The sequence below is a fragment of the Eretmochelys imbricata genome, chromosome 7 (assembly GCF_965152235.1).
Source record: "Eretmochelys imbricata isolate rEreImb1 chromosome 7, rEreImb1.hap1, whole genome shotgun sequence".
In the NCBI taxonomy this organism is placed as follows: Eukaryota; Metazoa; Chordata; order Testudines; family Cheloniidae; genus Eretmochelys; species Eretmochelys imbricata.
The window spans coordinates 15,150,269-15,165,550 of record NC_135578.1 but is presented as its reverse complement, the minus strand read 5'-3'; positions in this window follow the sequence as shown (position 1 = coordinate 15,165,550).

Below are 15,282 nucleotides of genomic sequence, written 5' to 3'. Positions count from 1 at the left end.
GGAAGAATAAATTAGTCTAGATGAGTGGGCCTCTATATGGGAAAGATGATATACATTTTCAATTTGTATTGCTCATATATTTTTTAATATAAATTACTGTATAGGTAGAATATGACTTCAGTTAAATATGATGGATCTTTTGCTCCTAGGGAAGCCATCTGTTGGATGGGAAAGGGAACATATTTGCACATGTGATGTGTCTGGGAATTAGACCTGTCAAGGTTCCTCCCCCACTCTGAACTCTAGGGTACAGATGTGGGGACCTGCATGAAAAACCTCCTAAGCTTATCTTTACCAGCTTAGGTCAAAAACTTCCCCAAGGTACAAAATATTCCCCCCGTTGTCCTTGGACTGGCCGCTACCACCACCAAACTAATATTGGTTACTGGGGAAGAGCTGTTTGGACGCGTCCTTCCCCCCAAAATACTTCCCAAAACCTTGCACCCCACTTCCTGGACAAGGTTTGGTAAAAAGCCTCACCAATTTGCATAGGTGACCACAGACCCAAACCCTTGGATCTGAGAACAATGAAAAAGCATTCAGTTTTTTACAAGAAGCCTTTTAATAAAAATAGAAATAAAGAAATCCCCCCTGTAAAATCAGGATGGTAGATATCTTACAGGGTAATTAGATTAAAAAACATAGAGAACCCCTCTAGGCAAAACCTTAAGTTACAAAAAAGATACACAGACAGAAATAGTTATTCTATTCAGCACAATTCTTTTCTCAGCCATTTAAAGAAATCATAATCTAACACATACCTAGCTAGATTACTTACTAAAAGTTCTAAGACTCCATTCCTGGTCTATCCCTGGCCAAGACCAGCATACAGACTCACACAGACCCTTTGTTTCTCTCCCTCCTCCCAGCTTTTGAAAGTATCTTGTCTCCTCATTGGTCATTTTGGTCAGGTGCCAGCGAGGTTACCGTTAGCTTCTTAACCCTTTACAGGTGAGAGGAGCTTTCCCCTGGCCAGGAGGGATTTCAAAGGGGTTTACCCTTCCCTTTATTTTTATGACAAGACCATTTTGGGAGGAAATTATTAAAGAGGTTCCTCTTATGACAAAATGCCTGTTTCTGAGAGATCCCCAGACCAGCTTACTTAATGCTCTATTAAAGGATCCACACTTTAAACAGAATGACAAATTTATTTTTTATTGTTAGCAGCTAGACTCTATATTGCACATTTTTGGGAAAAATGTGACTCCTGTGGAACTGTTATTGTAAAATATGGACTGTTCTTGTAGTGGAAAAGGTTTCACACCACATATAGACATAAGAGAAGCGCCAAAAAGAGAATAGGCATTCAGCAATTTGGTCACCCTTTCTCGTGCACTCGGAGGAAAAGGGCTCCGCAGTCAGCTAGCCAGAATCTTTGAATTTTATCCTGATCCTGAATAAGTGATTTTCAATGTAGTATGTTAACGTTTTATTGCAAGTTTGCCTCATATAAATACATATATTTTAAAGTTAATATGCATTTAAGAGGTTCCTATTTCATTTCAATAACTTTTCCTCATTTATGGGTTTAAACAGTCATTTATAATTATTAATACGTTATATTATTAAAATGGATGTTCTTGTGTCTACTTCTAACCAAAGCCAGAATACTTGTAAAAATGCATTAAAGATATTATAATATTTGTCTTAAAAAATAAAATAAAAAAACCCTTTTCTGCTCCTTCATATGCACTCAGATGTCCCCTCACAGTTGGTGTGAGGTCTGTGCATACATGAGGACAAAATTTAATCCCATATGATCAAGATTGATCAATGGGCAAGTCTCAGATCAGAGGGTTGGGTTTCCTGCTGCTTACTTTCATCACAGAGGGGATTGTTTCTTCTTCATTCTGCTTGTACACATGTTGAAAAGCTTAGGCAGGCAGTTAGTAATGGAGATTCAGTATTTCCAACCCATTACGAATAATAAATTGAGCCCTCCTACTTCCCCACCCCCAAGTCATGAGATTAAAAAAACAAAGCAAAACAAAAAAAAAACCTCATGATTTTTAAGCCATAATACATTTGGGGCTGTTTTGCCTTCTGTTTTTTGAGCCTTGAGTACTTAGGGTCACATGTCCAAGCTTTTCTCCACCACTTTGAAGGCTAAAAACTTACTTTTATTTTTTAAAGGAAATCAGAGATTTTTACATATTGGTATGACTCCAGGAGCTAAAGCTTTAAGCACATGTTGCCAAGACTCATCTTAAAACAGTGAGAGCTAGCAAAATTTATGTGTGAAACTCAATAAAATTCAAAACTATTAAAAAAACAGCCCCCCCACCCTGCGCCCAGGTGTAAGTGAGAACAGCCAGATCTGTAATTTACTGGCCTACTGTTGGGGTGCTCACTGGAGATGGAGTGGTTATGTTGTTAATGATGGCTCGGCATTAATGTAGCACACAATGTACGTGTGTATCACTGCTCTCTGGAATGCCACCATTAGTCAAGTGTTTGTGATCGCAGGCCAGTGGGAGTCTTTGACAATGGACTTTGAGTCTGGTTCATTAGTAGCTGATCATCAAAGGATGTAAGCCCTGTTACTATTGTACTGTACAAATGGTGATTTTTCTTTTAGCTTGAATGATCAAACTCTTTGATTTTTGGCATTACAGAGCCTGGGCTTTATATGTGCACCACAGTGTCTGTGTGTATGCATGCCATAGATTGTTTATGACCAGGCAGACAGAGGTGCCATCTTTCTGGATTCGTGTTGTGTACACACACATACTGAGGTAGTTCATACAAGTGATTCTTTAAACAAAAACAAAGTTACATTTTGAGAGGATGTGTTTAATATATGTAGATGGAATGCTCCATCGTTTATATGTTCATGAGCAGTAATATGTGAAAGGGAGGGCCACTTTCATACAGTGAATGTGAGAGTCACCGTATATACTCATGCCTCATATGTAAAGCATATGCTATCCATGTAGCCTTCACAATTACATATATATTTTTGTTCCATGTGAGTTTTATCTGGCATGGACCATGTGGCACTTTGTACATTTTTTTCTGTGCAGAGTCAGATATTTTGATTGGATATTGCAGGTAATAGCCAAGTAAAGCTCGTAATTGGAAGATGGGGTTTTGCTACAGAAACTTTCACTTAGCCATCCTCCTTGTTGCAATTTTTCTTTCAATTTCCTTTAATGACTTTCTGCATTGTTGTGTGCATTCAAGTGCATATGAGTAGTTTTTTTAAGTCTTTTCTTTCACTCCCTTCTGAGCTGTGCACTGCTTGAGTATATTGAAGAGAGTGGTCAATAGCACACAGAGCAAAAGAGAGAGGTTATGGAATTCAAGAACACATGCAAGGTTTTGTTGACAGCTGGGCACCTATCCAGAGCACCAAATTTAGAGTCTTTCCCCCATCAACCACTTTTGTTAATGACTAAGAGACGTTTGGCAGGAAAAATACAGCAATAGTTGTTCCAAATACCTGTCGCTTTATTGATCAGTTAAAAAAATAAGCAAGCTAGTCTAAAGCATAATAAAGGGTCTTGCTAAAATAAGATGATGATTGCTTCTCTATCTGTGTCAATAATTGAATTCAGGTCAAGGCCTCTCTCTCTCTTATCAGGCTGCTTCAGCTAACCCACTCTATTGTGAAGGGGAGATAATTTCAAACTGCTTTGGATAGAAATCGGAAAGTTCAAATGATGCTGACTGTACGTGCATGCTGGGAAATGAGATTGAAAGTAAATCGAAAAGAAACTGAGACCTTCAGGAGCTTGAGGCCTGCAGTGAATGGGGGGGTGGGGGGGAATAGAGACAAATGGGTTGCAGAGAGAGAAGTGTGTGCGCATGAGGAAGCAAACCTGGCAGCAGGGAAGGGAAATAGGCATCAGTAAGCTTGGCAACTTGCCCAGATGGGCAAGAGGTGGTAGTTGCTCAGTAAGTCAGCTCCTGTTCTCAGAAAAACTCCTACTATTAAGCCACAGATGCCTATAGTCTATAGGCATGTCCCTAGTGTTGCTGCGAAATGACTCTGTCTATGAGTCAGGCATTGCTAGATGACCGTTCTGTTGTTTGGGGGCCCTTACTCTAGGTGGAATTTTGCACTACATAAGTATGGCTATTCCTCCCACATAGATATTTTTGTGTGCAGAGTGGTGCTTGGGTGGCATTCAGTGGGAAGGACAACTTGAGGGAGAGATTGTGGTCTCTCTCGCTCCAGAGGTGTCAAAGTGAGGGAGGGTGCATGGAGCCTCATTGCCTCATTACACCGCTTTCTGCAGCTCTGATTGGCCGGGAACGGTGAACCGCGGCCACTGGGAGCTGTGGGCGGCCATGCCTGTGGACGGTCAATGTAAATAAACTGTCTCGCTGCCTGCCAGCGGATTACCCTGATGGGCTACATGCAGCCCGCGGGCCGCAGGTTGCCCACCACTGTTCTAGATTCATGTTGCCTACTGAAAGAAATGTAACTCATTATCTTTTTATAAGCTTTATTAAAATGCTTAAGCAAAAATAAAGTCAAATCTATCCCCAAAGCTAAGCCACTGTTACTAATATTAAATGAAAATAAGAATAAAGAGGTATAATGATCAAATCAATCTTGAACCAAGGTCACATCAACCTGTTAGTTGTTGGATTAGAATAAACCATTAAATGAACTAAATAATTAAATATTTAAAATAATCAATCTTTATAAACTCTTCAGAAGATTCAGAGAAGGTGGCTGTCTGTGTGGTTATAAACACCCACTGAAGACTTCTACCAGTGTCAATCGAGGCTATAACTTAGAGCTAGTTAAATATCCTACTACTGAAACACAATTATTATCTAATATCTGAACCACAACCTTAGAGCCAATTATAAAGCTTCCAACTTCGAATTCTCTTCTTGTGTGGTTGCTAATCCTTTCCTCCCCAACCTCTGACAGAGATATAAATAATAGAAACTTTAAAAACATTATTGCTAGATCAATTGAAGCAAGTGAGAGTATGTCTATCTGAGATGGAATTGACACCTGTAGCTCCCGTGTAGATAAAACTGAAGTGTAAGACTGTAAGCACAGGTGGATATAACAAATAGGCAGGGGGAACACAAGGAAACAACAGTGGTGAGCATAATAAGCAGAGGTCACCGCACACCAGCTTCCTAAGCATTGCGAGTTTTCTTGTGGGCAAAACCACAGAAGATAAATCTAAAGATGGATTTAAAGAGGGACAATGAGATGGCTCTATGGATGTTGATGGAGAGCTCCAGGTGAGAACTTGAAGATGCTGTTTGGAAAATTAAATTAGAAGCACTCTCTTCCTACTGGACGAGTGGAATTTGATTTTTCCTTCTTATTCAGGATTCCATCAGACTCTCTTTAACAAACAGCAATTTAGGCAGACTTTCTGGCAGCTCTCCAAAATCCAAAGCATTAATCTAATACAGTGCTGCAGTATTGACCATTTGAGATAAAGGCGGCCTGGCTTTGGCAGGTTTCCCTTTCAGCCTATCCGAATGATAATTCTTGAGGATGTCATTAGGCACCTTCTAATGATTTTTCTATGCTTAATTTGTTTCCTGTTGTGCTTTCCTGAACCACCATGACTATATTTCACATATAATTTTCTATAAATTAGTAATGCTGTTTTTCTTTAGTACAAGTATGTCAATGAACTAATTATTCAAAACAAAATGTAATTCAGTATATTTTTCTGGGCAAAATATGTATTCCATAGGCTTGCAAGAAATATGATCTCCCAGTTTGATTGGGTGAATAGAGCTGATGAATGTTGCTGTCAGCGTGTATTGCCAATTTGGATGTTAAACCTTACAGAAACCTGACACCATTGTGGAGCTATACATAATAATTATACTTGATGCCTGGACTTGGGTTTAAATGTCAGCATCTTAAACTTTTTTGATAAATGTGTGGGTAGACCATTTCTTAAAAATGTGTAAATGAAGTTTTAGGCTCTCCTGGATGTTTCCATTCCAATTCTCCTTTCCCCTTCTAATAGGCAGAACATCTGTGTTGATTTGTGCTCATTTTGGATTCCCCTATGCAAGTTATTCCTGAGAGGGAGCTCAGTGATCTGAGTGCATGAGTGTGCTTAGGGGCTGACAGTATATTGAAGAAGGGTCCTTAACAAACATACACACCATTCATCTTGGCCCCTTAAGTTTTGTCCTGAAATGTCTCCTTGATAGTGTGGAACACCCTGAAAGGGCTGAAAAATGTTAGCTGCAGGGGTTCTAGTTTTGGTAGCAATTAAATTAAGGGTCACCTGGTCTTGTGCCATTTTCAATGTGACTTTACTTTACTTTACTTCACTTCATCATGGTGATAGATTAGGGCAGGGTTTTTGGCCTGCCAGATGGAAGCTCATCATGGTCTCATGATTATACTTGCACTTTGTATTGTAATACAAAGAAAAGTTGAAGCACAGAGCATCAAGTAATTGCAGGATCTCCTCTGCATTTTGATTTGAGGCATTAAAATCCTGTTGGATTGGAACCCATTTCTGCCAAACATCCTTGTGGTTCAGGGGGTGACATAGGGTTGCCAACCCTCCAGGATTGTCCTGGAGACTCAAGGAATTAAAGATTAATCTTTAATGAAAGATTGTATCGTGTGAGGAAATCACCAGGAATTCATCCAACCAAAGTTGGCAACCCTAGTGGTGTAAGGTTGTCCAGTTTTGAAATGTCCCATGGGGCTTGGGTACAGTGGATTATATTTGACTCCTGGTCTTAAGTTTGGTCCTGGTTCTTCTTATAGTCCTTGAGGATTCCTTCCTTTCTAGAAATGATATATAATTTTTAGGATTTGTGAGTTCCTTTGCCCTTTCAATACAAAAGGCTTGATTTTTCTCATGTGTCTGGTTTTATGCTGGCATAAATTGACTTGATTATCTGAGTCTTAAAGAAAAACTGGGCCCTATGCATTTCTCTTAGGGTTGGCCCATTTCTTTCTTTAGGTTGTGGTCTCACCGAATTAAGAAATTAGCATTATACAGAAATAAATCTCATTCTGTCATCCTAATAAATAATATGCAGGATAAGCCTGAAGCTTCTCAAAAGAGAAGGACGAGGTGAAATGATGGAAATATCTCAGTTGTAGTTAAGTTTGTCCATGATTTATTACCACCATTATTCAAACAACACTTCAGCCGTAAACAGGAAACAAAAAAGGGAGATAATTCTATATTAGTCACAAGACAAGAATAAAATACCTCTCCCCCCACATTACATTGAAAAAGGATGCTTCCAAGACATGTCTACATTGCTTTTTTTAGCATGCTACCACAAGTCTGTCTACCTGTGCTGGGAGGTTTAGCTGCATAGTCAATATGCCCTTAGGTGCTACCATAATAGTAATAAGACTAGACCAGACTAGACTGTGGTCTGTCAAGTCTTCCCTACTTCTCTGGAGGCAGTGGGTCTAAATGGCTTTTAATTATATTTTCTTTGTCTCTCTCCTCCCTCCTCTCCTACTGCTCTTAGCCCTGGTCTATACTATGAATTTAAGTCGAATTTAGCAGCGTTAGATCGATTTAACCCTGAACCCGTCCACACAATGAAGCCATTTTTGTCGACTTAATGGGCTCTTAAAATCGATTTCTGTACTCCTCCCCGACGGGGGGATTAGTGCTGAAATCAACATCGCCTGGTCAAATTTTGGTTAATTCGACATTGGGTCTATTCGACATTGGTGAGGCCTCATCTGGAGTACCGTGTCCAGTTTTGGGCCCCACAGTACAAGAAGGATGTGGAAAAATTGGAAAACGTCCAGCGGAGGGCAACAAAAATGATTAGGGACTGGAACACATGACTTATGAGGAAAGGCTGAGGCAACTGGGATTGTTTAGTCTGCGGAAGAGAAGAATGAGAGGGGATTTGATAGCTGCTTTCAACTACTTGAAAGGGGGTTCCAAAGAGGATGGATCTAGACTGTTCTCAGTGGTAGTAGATGACAGAACAAGGAGTAACGGTCTCAAGTTGCAGTGAGGGAGGTTTAGGTTGGATGTTAGGAAAAACTTTTTCACTAGGAGGGTGGTGAAGCACTGGACTGTGTTACCTACAGAGGTGGTGGAATCGCCTTCCTTAGAGGTTTTTAAGGTCAGGCTTGACAAAGCCCTGGCTGGGATGATTTAATTGGGGATCGGTCCTGCTTGGAGCAGGGGGTTGGACTGGATGACCTCCTGAGGTCCTTCCAACCCTGATATTCTATGATTCTATGGACACAATTCAATGGTGTGTCCTCCGGGAGCTATCCCACAGTGCTCCATTGTGACTGCTCTGGACAGCACTCTCAACTCGGATGCACTGGCCAGGTAGACAGGAAAAGCCCCGTGAACTTTTGAATTTCATTTCCTGTTTGGCCAGCATGGCAAGCTGATCAGCACAGGTGACCGTGCAGATCTCATCAGCAGAGGTGACCATGGAGTCCCAGAATTGCAAAAGAGCTCCAGCATGGACCGAACGCGAGGTATTGGATCTGGTCGCTGTATGGGGAGACAAATCTGTGCTATCAGAACTCCGTTCCAAAAGATGAAATGCCAAAATATTTGAAAAAATCTCCAAGGGCATGAAGGACAGAGGCTATAACAGGGACCTGCAGCAGTGCTGTGTGAAACTTAAGGAGCTCAGGAAAGCCTACCAAAAAACCCAAGAGGCAAATGCCCGCTCAGGGTTAGAGCCCTAGACATGCAGCCTCTATGATGAGCTGCATGCAATTTTAGGGGGTGCCCCTACAACTACCCCACACCTGTACGTGGACTCCTGCAAGGGAGTCTCACGCAACACGGATGAGGATTTTGGGGACGAGGAAGATGATAGCGCATACCAGGCAAGTGGAGAAACCGTTCTCCCTGACAGCCAGGAACTATTTATCACCCTGGAGACAGTACCCTCCCAACCTGGGCTCTCGGACCTTGAAGGCGGAGAAGTCACCTCTGGTGAGTGTTGTTAGGGGCTTATTCCTTCACCCACTTATTTCCCTGGTCCTTCTCGCATGAGCAGAGAGCAAAAATACCCGAAGTCCAAAGGTGCAAACAATTTGATGTTTACTGGGGTGAACTTCCAGCAAGCATGATTCCAGTTTCCTTCCTTAGCGTCCCCCTTCCTGGCTCTGACAGCACAGAGCCTTACCTGTGTCCCTGTTCCCATTCCCCCCCTTAGCAAAACATGATTCCAATTTCCCCACCCCCATTCCCTGTTCCCATTCCTACCCCCCCCCGATTGACTGCAGACTATATCGTAAAACTTGAGTTCCGCTTAGCTATACCTTAACCAATAGTTTTACTGAAATTTAACTAACCAATCCTAACATATTGTAACATGATTATTTAACCAATTATATCCTACTACCTTAATTAGTTTACACCCAGCAAAATTAATTATACAGCAGACAGGAACAATCACAGAACCAGACAGAGATTATACAGACAAACAATAGGGAAATGGGGACTACAATGATAGAACAACACAGAAATGAGGATTTCACATCCCAGTTATTGATAAGTGAGTTCTTGCCAGACAGGATGCTATCAAACTAAGTTTCCTTTTACATTTTCTAGGCACTTCCCTTTCTCTGGAGGTGATAGGCATGATCAGGACAGGAGTGTATTCCTAACAGCCCAATAGCACCTTCTTTCAATGTGACTAGTTTGGAATGTGAGGATGTGACCGGTTGCTTCCCAGCTTATGGCTGCCTCTGCTGCTTAGCCAAAGATCTTAGCCTAAGAACAGGGTCTCAGACTGTCACAGTAAGAGAAGGCCCTTACACCAGCAGACAGTGATTTTGATTCTTTTTTATACCTTTTATAACTAGCTAAGTGATAAGAATACATCTAAATTCTTAGAGTATAGGCCTTTACAGACAGGCCTGAATATCTATATGCTAACAAATGTACCTTTGTAAATATAATACACGGTTTAAAAGCAAGCGTGTTTAATGATTAATTTGCCCTGAAGACTTGGAATGCATTCGCGGCCAGTACAGCTACTGAAAAGTCTGTTAACATGTCTGGGGATGGAGCGGAAATCCTCCGTAGACATCTCAATGAAGCTGTCCTGGAGGTACTCGCAAAGCCTTTGCAATAGGTTTCTGGGGAGGGCAGCCTTATTGCATCTTCCATGGTAGGACACTTTACCACGCCAGGCCAGCAGCACATAGTCTGGAATCATTGCATAAGAAAGCATGGCAGCGTGTGTCACTGTGTTTGCTGGCATTCAAGCAACATCCATTCTTTATCTCTCTGTTATCCTCAGGAGAGTGATATCATTCATGGTCACCTGGTTGAAATAGGGGAATTTTATTAAGGGGACATTCAGAGGTGGCCATTCCTGCTGGGCTGTTTGCGTGTGGCTGATAAGAAATCATCCCCGCTATTAGCCACACGGGGCGATCACCCCAGAGAATTGGGTGTGAGGGGGGTTTATTTGGGTTTGTGCTGCATGTTAACCCGAAAACATTAGCCCCTCCTTTTAAATGGCCAATGTGTCTTTTTCAATTATAATCTCCCTTTTTTTCCTCCCACAGCTGCAAATGTTTCAATGCTGTGACTAGCATCTCCATCCCAGAGGCTAGCACAGATAAGAAGGTGAAAAAACCACACTCACAATGAAATGTTCTCTGATCTCATGCAATCCACACAAACTGAAAGAGCCCAGCAGAATGCAGGGAGGCAGACAATGGCAGAGTCCAGGAAAGCACAAAATGAACGCAAGGACAGGAGGGACGTATGAGAGGAGAGGTGGCGGCAGCAACAGGAGAGGTGGTGGCAGCGTGATGAGAGGAGGCAGGATGCAATGCTGCGGCTACTGGAGGATCAAATTGATATGCTCCAGCATATGGTTGAGGTGCAGGAAAGGCACAGACCACCACTGAAGCCCCTGTGTAACCAACCGTCGTCCTCCCCAAGTTCCATAGCCTCCTCACCCAGATGCCCAAGAACACGGGGGGGTGGGGGCCCTCCGGGCTCCCAACCACTCCACCCCAGAGGACTGCCCAAGCAACAGAAGGCTGGCATTCAATAAGTTTTGAAGAGCAGTGTGGCCTTGTCCTCTTATCCTCCTCCACCCCACCCAGTGATTCCCTCCTCCTCCACACCTCCTGGGCTACCGTGGCAGTTATCCCTCTATTTGTGTGACAAATTAATAAAGAATGCATGAATTTGAAACAACAGTGACTTTATTGCCTCTGCAAGTGGTGATTGAAGCAGGGAGGGGAGGGCGGTTGGCTTACAGGGAAGTAGAATGAACCAAGGGGGCGGGTTTACATCAAGGAGAGAAAAACAGAACTGTCACACTATAGCCTGGTCAGCCGTGAAACTGGTTTTCAAAGCCTCTCTGATGCGCAGCGTGCCCTGCTGTGCTCTTCTCACCGCCCTGGTGTCTGGCTGCATGTAATCAGCAGCCAGGCGATTTGCCTCAACTTCCCACCTCACCCTAAATGTCTCCCTCTTACTCTCACAGATATTGTGGAGCACACAGCAAACAGTAATAATAATACGTTTCAGATTAGCAGCCATGTTAGTCTGTATTCGCAAAAAGAAAAGGAGTACTTGTGGCACCTTAGACTAACAAATTTATTTGAGCATAAGCTTTCGTGAGCTACAGCTCACTTCATTGGATGCATTCAGTGGAAAATACAGTGGGGAGATTTATATACATAGAGAACATGAAACAATGGGTGTTACCATACGCACTGTAACAATAGTGATCACTTAACGTGAGCTATTAATATTGGTTTCACTGAGGCCTAACCAAGTCAGTAAACTGCGCCAGCATGCTTTTAAACGTCCAAATGCACACTCTACCACCATTCTGCACTTGCTCAGCCTATAGTTGAACAGCTCCTGACTACTGTCCAGGGTGCCTGTGTATGGCTTCATGAGCCATGGCATTAAGGGGTAGGCTGGGTCCCCAAGGATAACTATTGGCATTTCAACATCCCCAACAGTTATTTTCTGATCTGGAAAGTAAGTCCCTTGCTGCAGCTGTTCACACAGACCAGAGTTCCTGAAGATGCAAGAATCATGTACCTTTCCCAGCCATCCCATGTTGATGTTGGTGAAACGTCCCTTGTGATCCACAAGTGCTTGCAGCACCATTGAAAAGTACCCCTTGCGGTTTACGTACTGGCTGCTTTGGTGATCCGGTCCCAAGATAGGTATATGCGTTCCATCTATCGCCCCACCACAATTGGGGAATCCCATTGCAGCAGAGCCATCCACTATGACCTGCACATTTCCCAGAGTCACTATCCTTGATAGCAGCAGCTCAGTGATTGCATTAGCTACTTGGATCACAGCAGCCTTCACAGTCGATTTGCCCACTCCAAATTGATTCCCGACTGACCGGTAGGTGTCTGGCATTGCAAGCTTCCAGAGGGCTATCGCCACTCGCTTGTGAACTGTGAGGGCTGCTCTCATCCTGGTATTCTTGCGCTTCAGGGAAGGGGAAAGCAAGTCACAAAGTTCCATGAAAGTGCCCTTACACATGCGAAAGTTTCGCAGCCACTGGGAATCATTCCAGACCCGCAACACTATGCGGTCCCACCAGTCTGTGCTTGTTTCCTGGGCCCAGAATCAGCATTCCATGGCATGAGTCTGCCCCATTGCCACCAGGGTGGCCAAATTGCCGGGGCCCATGGTTTGAGAGAAGTCTGTGTCCATGTCCTCGTCACTCTTGTCACCGCGCTGCCATCATCTCCTCTCCTGCTTTTGCAGGTTCTAGTTCTGCATATCCTGCATGATGATGTGCGAGGTGTTTACAATGCTCAAAACTGCCACGGTGATCTGAGCGGTCTCCAAGCTTGCTGTGGTATGGTGTCTGCAGGAGAGCAGAGTTGCAGGGGAAGTGGTGGTTGGATGACTAGTTTTGCAGACCTACTGCACTGTCTGCTGCCAGGACACAACAGCTGAGTGGGCTGCATGCTTGCCGTGGTATGGCGAGACAAGAGCAGCTGAGCAGAGTTGCAGTGGAAGCGGCCCTGCGAAACCAGCTGGAGAGCAGAGTGGCAGCGGAAACGGTGGATGACAATGGTCATATAGAGGACCTGTGAGGTGGATTCATAGCATCAGGAGAGCAGAGTGGCAGCAGAAGTGGTTGTTTGATGATGACGGTTTGCAGACCTATTGCACAGTCTGCTGAAAGCAGTATGGTGCCCGCACGGAAAAAAGGCGCAAAACGATTGTCTGCCATTGCTTTCACGGAGGGAGGGGCAACTGATGACACATACCCAAAACCACCCGCGACAATGTTTTTGCCCCATCAGGCATTGGGAGCTTAACCCAGAATACCTAATGGGCGGCGGAGACTGTGGGAACAGTGGGATAGCTACCCACAGTGCAATGCTCCGAAAGTCAATGCTAGCCTTGGTACTGTGGATGCACCCCACCGACTAATATGCTTAGTGGGGATACACACAATCTACTGTGTAAAATCGTTCTAAAAAATCGACTTCTATAAATTCGACGTAATTTCGTAGAGTAGACATACCCTTAGAATAATAGAAATGTTGGGCTGGAGGGGAACTTGATGGGTCATCCAGTCTCCTGTTCTGTGGCAAGGCCGTGTATAGCTAGACCATCCCTGACAGGTGTTTGTCTCACCTGTTCTTAAAATCCTCCAGTGATAAGGATTCCACAACCTTCCCTGGAAGTCTATTCAGGAGCTTAACTATCCTTCAGTTAGAAACCTTGTTTCCCAATGTCTAACTTAAATCTTCCTTCCCGCAGATTAAGCCCATTACTTATCCTACCTTCAGTGGACCTGGAGGATAATTGATCACTGTCCTCTTTATACTGCCTTTAACGTATTTGAAGAGTGTTGCCAGTTTTGTTTTCTCAGGACTAAACAGGCTCATTCTTTTTTTACCTTTCCTTATAGGTCAGGTTTTCTAAACCTTTTATTGTTTGTGTTGTTTTCCTGTGGAATCTCTCCAATTTGTTCACATCTTTCTTATAATGGGGCATCCAGAATTGGACACAGCACGCCAGCTGTGGCCTCGCCTGTGCCTAGTAGAGAGGGACAGTTACCGCCCGTGTCTTACAAAGGACACTCCTGTTAATATATCCAGAATGATATTCGCCTTTTTCTCAACTTCATCACATTATTGATTCAAATTCAATTTGTGGCCAATTCTAACCCCCAGGTCCTTTTCAGCAATACTACGGCCGAGCAAGTTATTCCCCATTTTGTAGTTGCGCATTTGATTTTTCTTTCCTAAGTGAAGGACTTTGCACTTGTCTTGTTGAATACAGACCAATTCTCCAGCTTGTCAAGATCATTCTGAATGCTCATCCTGTCCTCCAAAGTGCTTCTTCTCTCTCCCTTGTTGCCTTCTTCTTTCCTCTTTCTCTGCTATTTTTAATTGCAGCTTGGGGAAAGAAAGACAAAGAAATGAATGTAACACTTCATTCTGAAAGCTGGAAGATTTGTGGTCATTCTGATACCCTCTTGAGATGAGTTATTGAGCCTAGGCCCTGGTGCCAAAACAGCCCATTTTCTCGTTCTCATGAGGCTCCACCCTTGAGGTTCACAGTTGCATAGTCTGTGAGTAACCTAGTCTTTGATGAAGGTGTGCATTATGACTAGACCTGTACAAATAATTTGGTTTGGTGACTGAACTGAAAAATTGCTATTAAAAAAAGGATGGGGAGGAAGTTAATTGTAGGTTGACCAGAAATGAAAATTTTTCAAATTTAATGGCAAAATACAAATCGAAACCCTTTTGTTTCAGGTAAAATGAAATGTTTTGTTTGACTGAAAATTAAACATTGTTTTGTTTGAGATTTTTTTTTTTACCCTTTTAAAAATAAAATGGAAGTAGCATTCTAAATGAAAAGTAATTTCAGATTGACCAATTCAAACATTTTGTGTAAAAATGTCAACTTTTTCAGAAATATCTATGTTTTTTCTTTTCCTTTTTTCAGCCAAAATGATTTTATTTTTATTATGGTCGACCTGAATATGGAAAAAAGCATTGTCCAAATTTTTTTGCCCAAATCTAGTTGTGACAGAAGATTGGTCTGTCTGAAGTATCTCGGGTTAATTTCGGGGGGGGACCTTGAAGCTTAACACCAAAACCTTGAATCTGACCCGTTGTTTTATGGGAAGCAAGTACAAGTGGAGCATCAGGTGATATATCATCGGACGCTGCTGTTGTGGGTTTAAATGTACTGTGCTCAGCTCTTTTGTAGCTGCCTGACTTTCTGTTACTATGTGCATGATGATAAATGACCCTGCCAATGGCGAAACTGCTTCTACACTTGAAATGCAGCAAAACCCTATTTTACTATTTTACTATTTTTCTGCCATTTCAAGTGT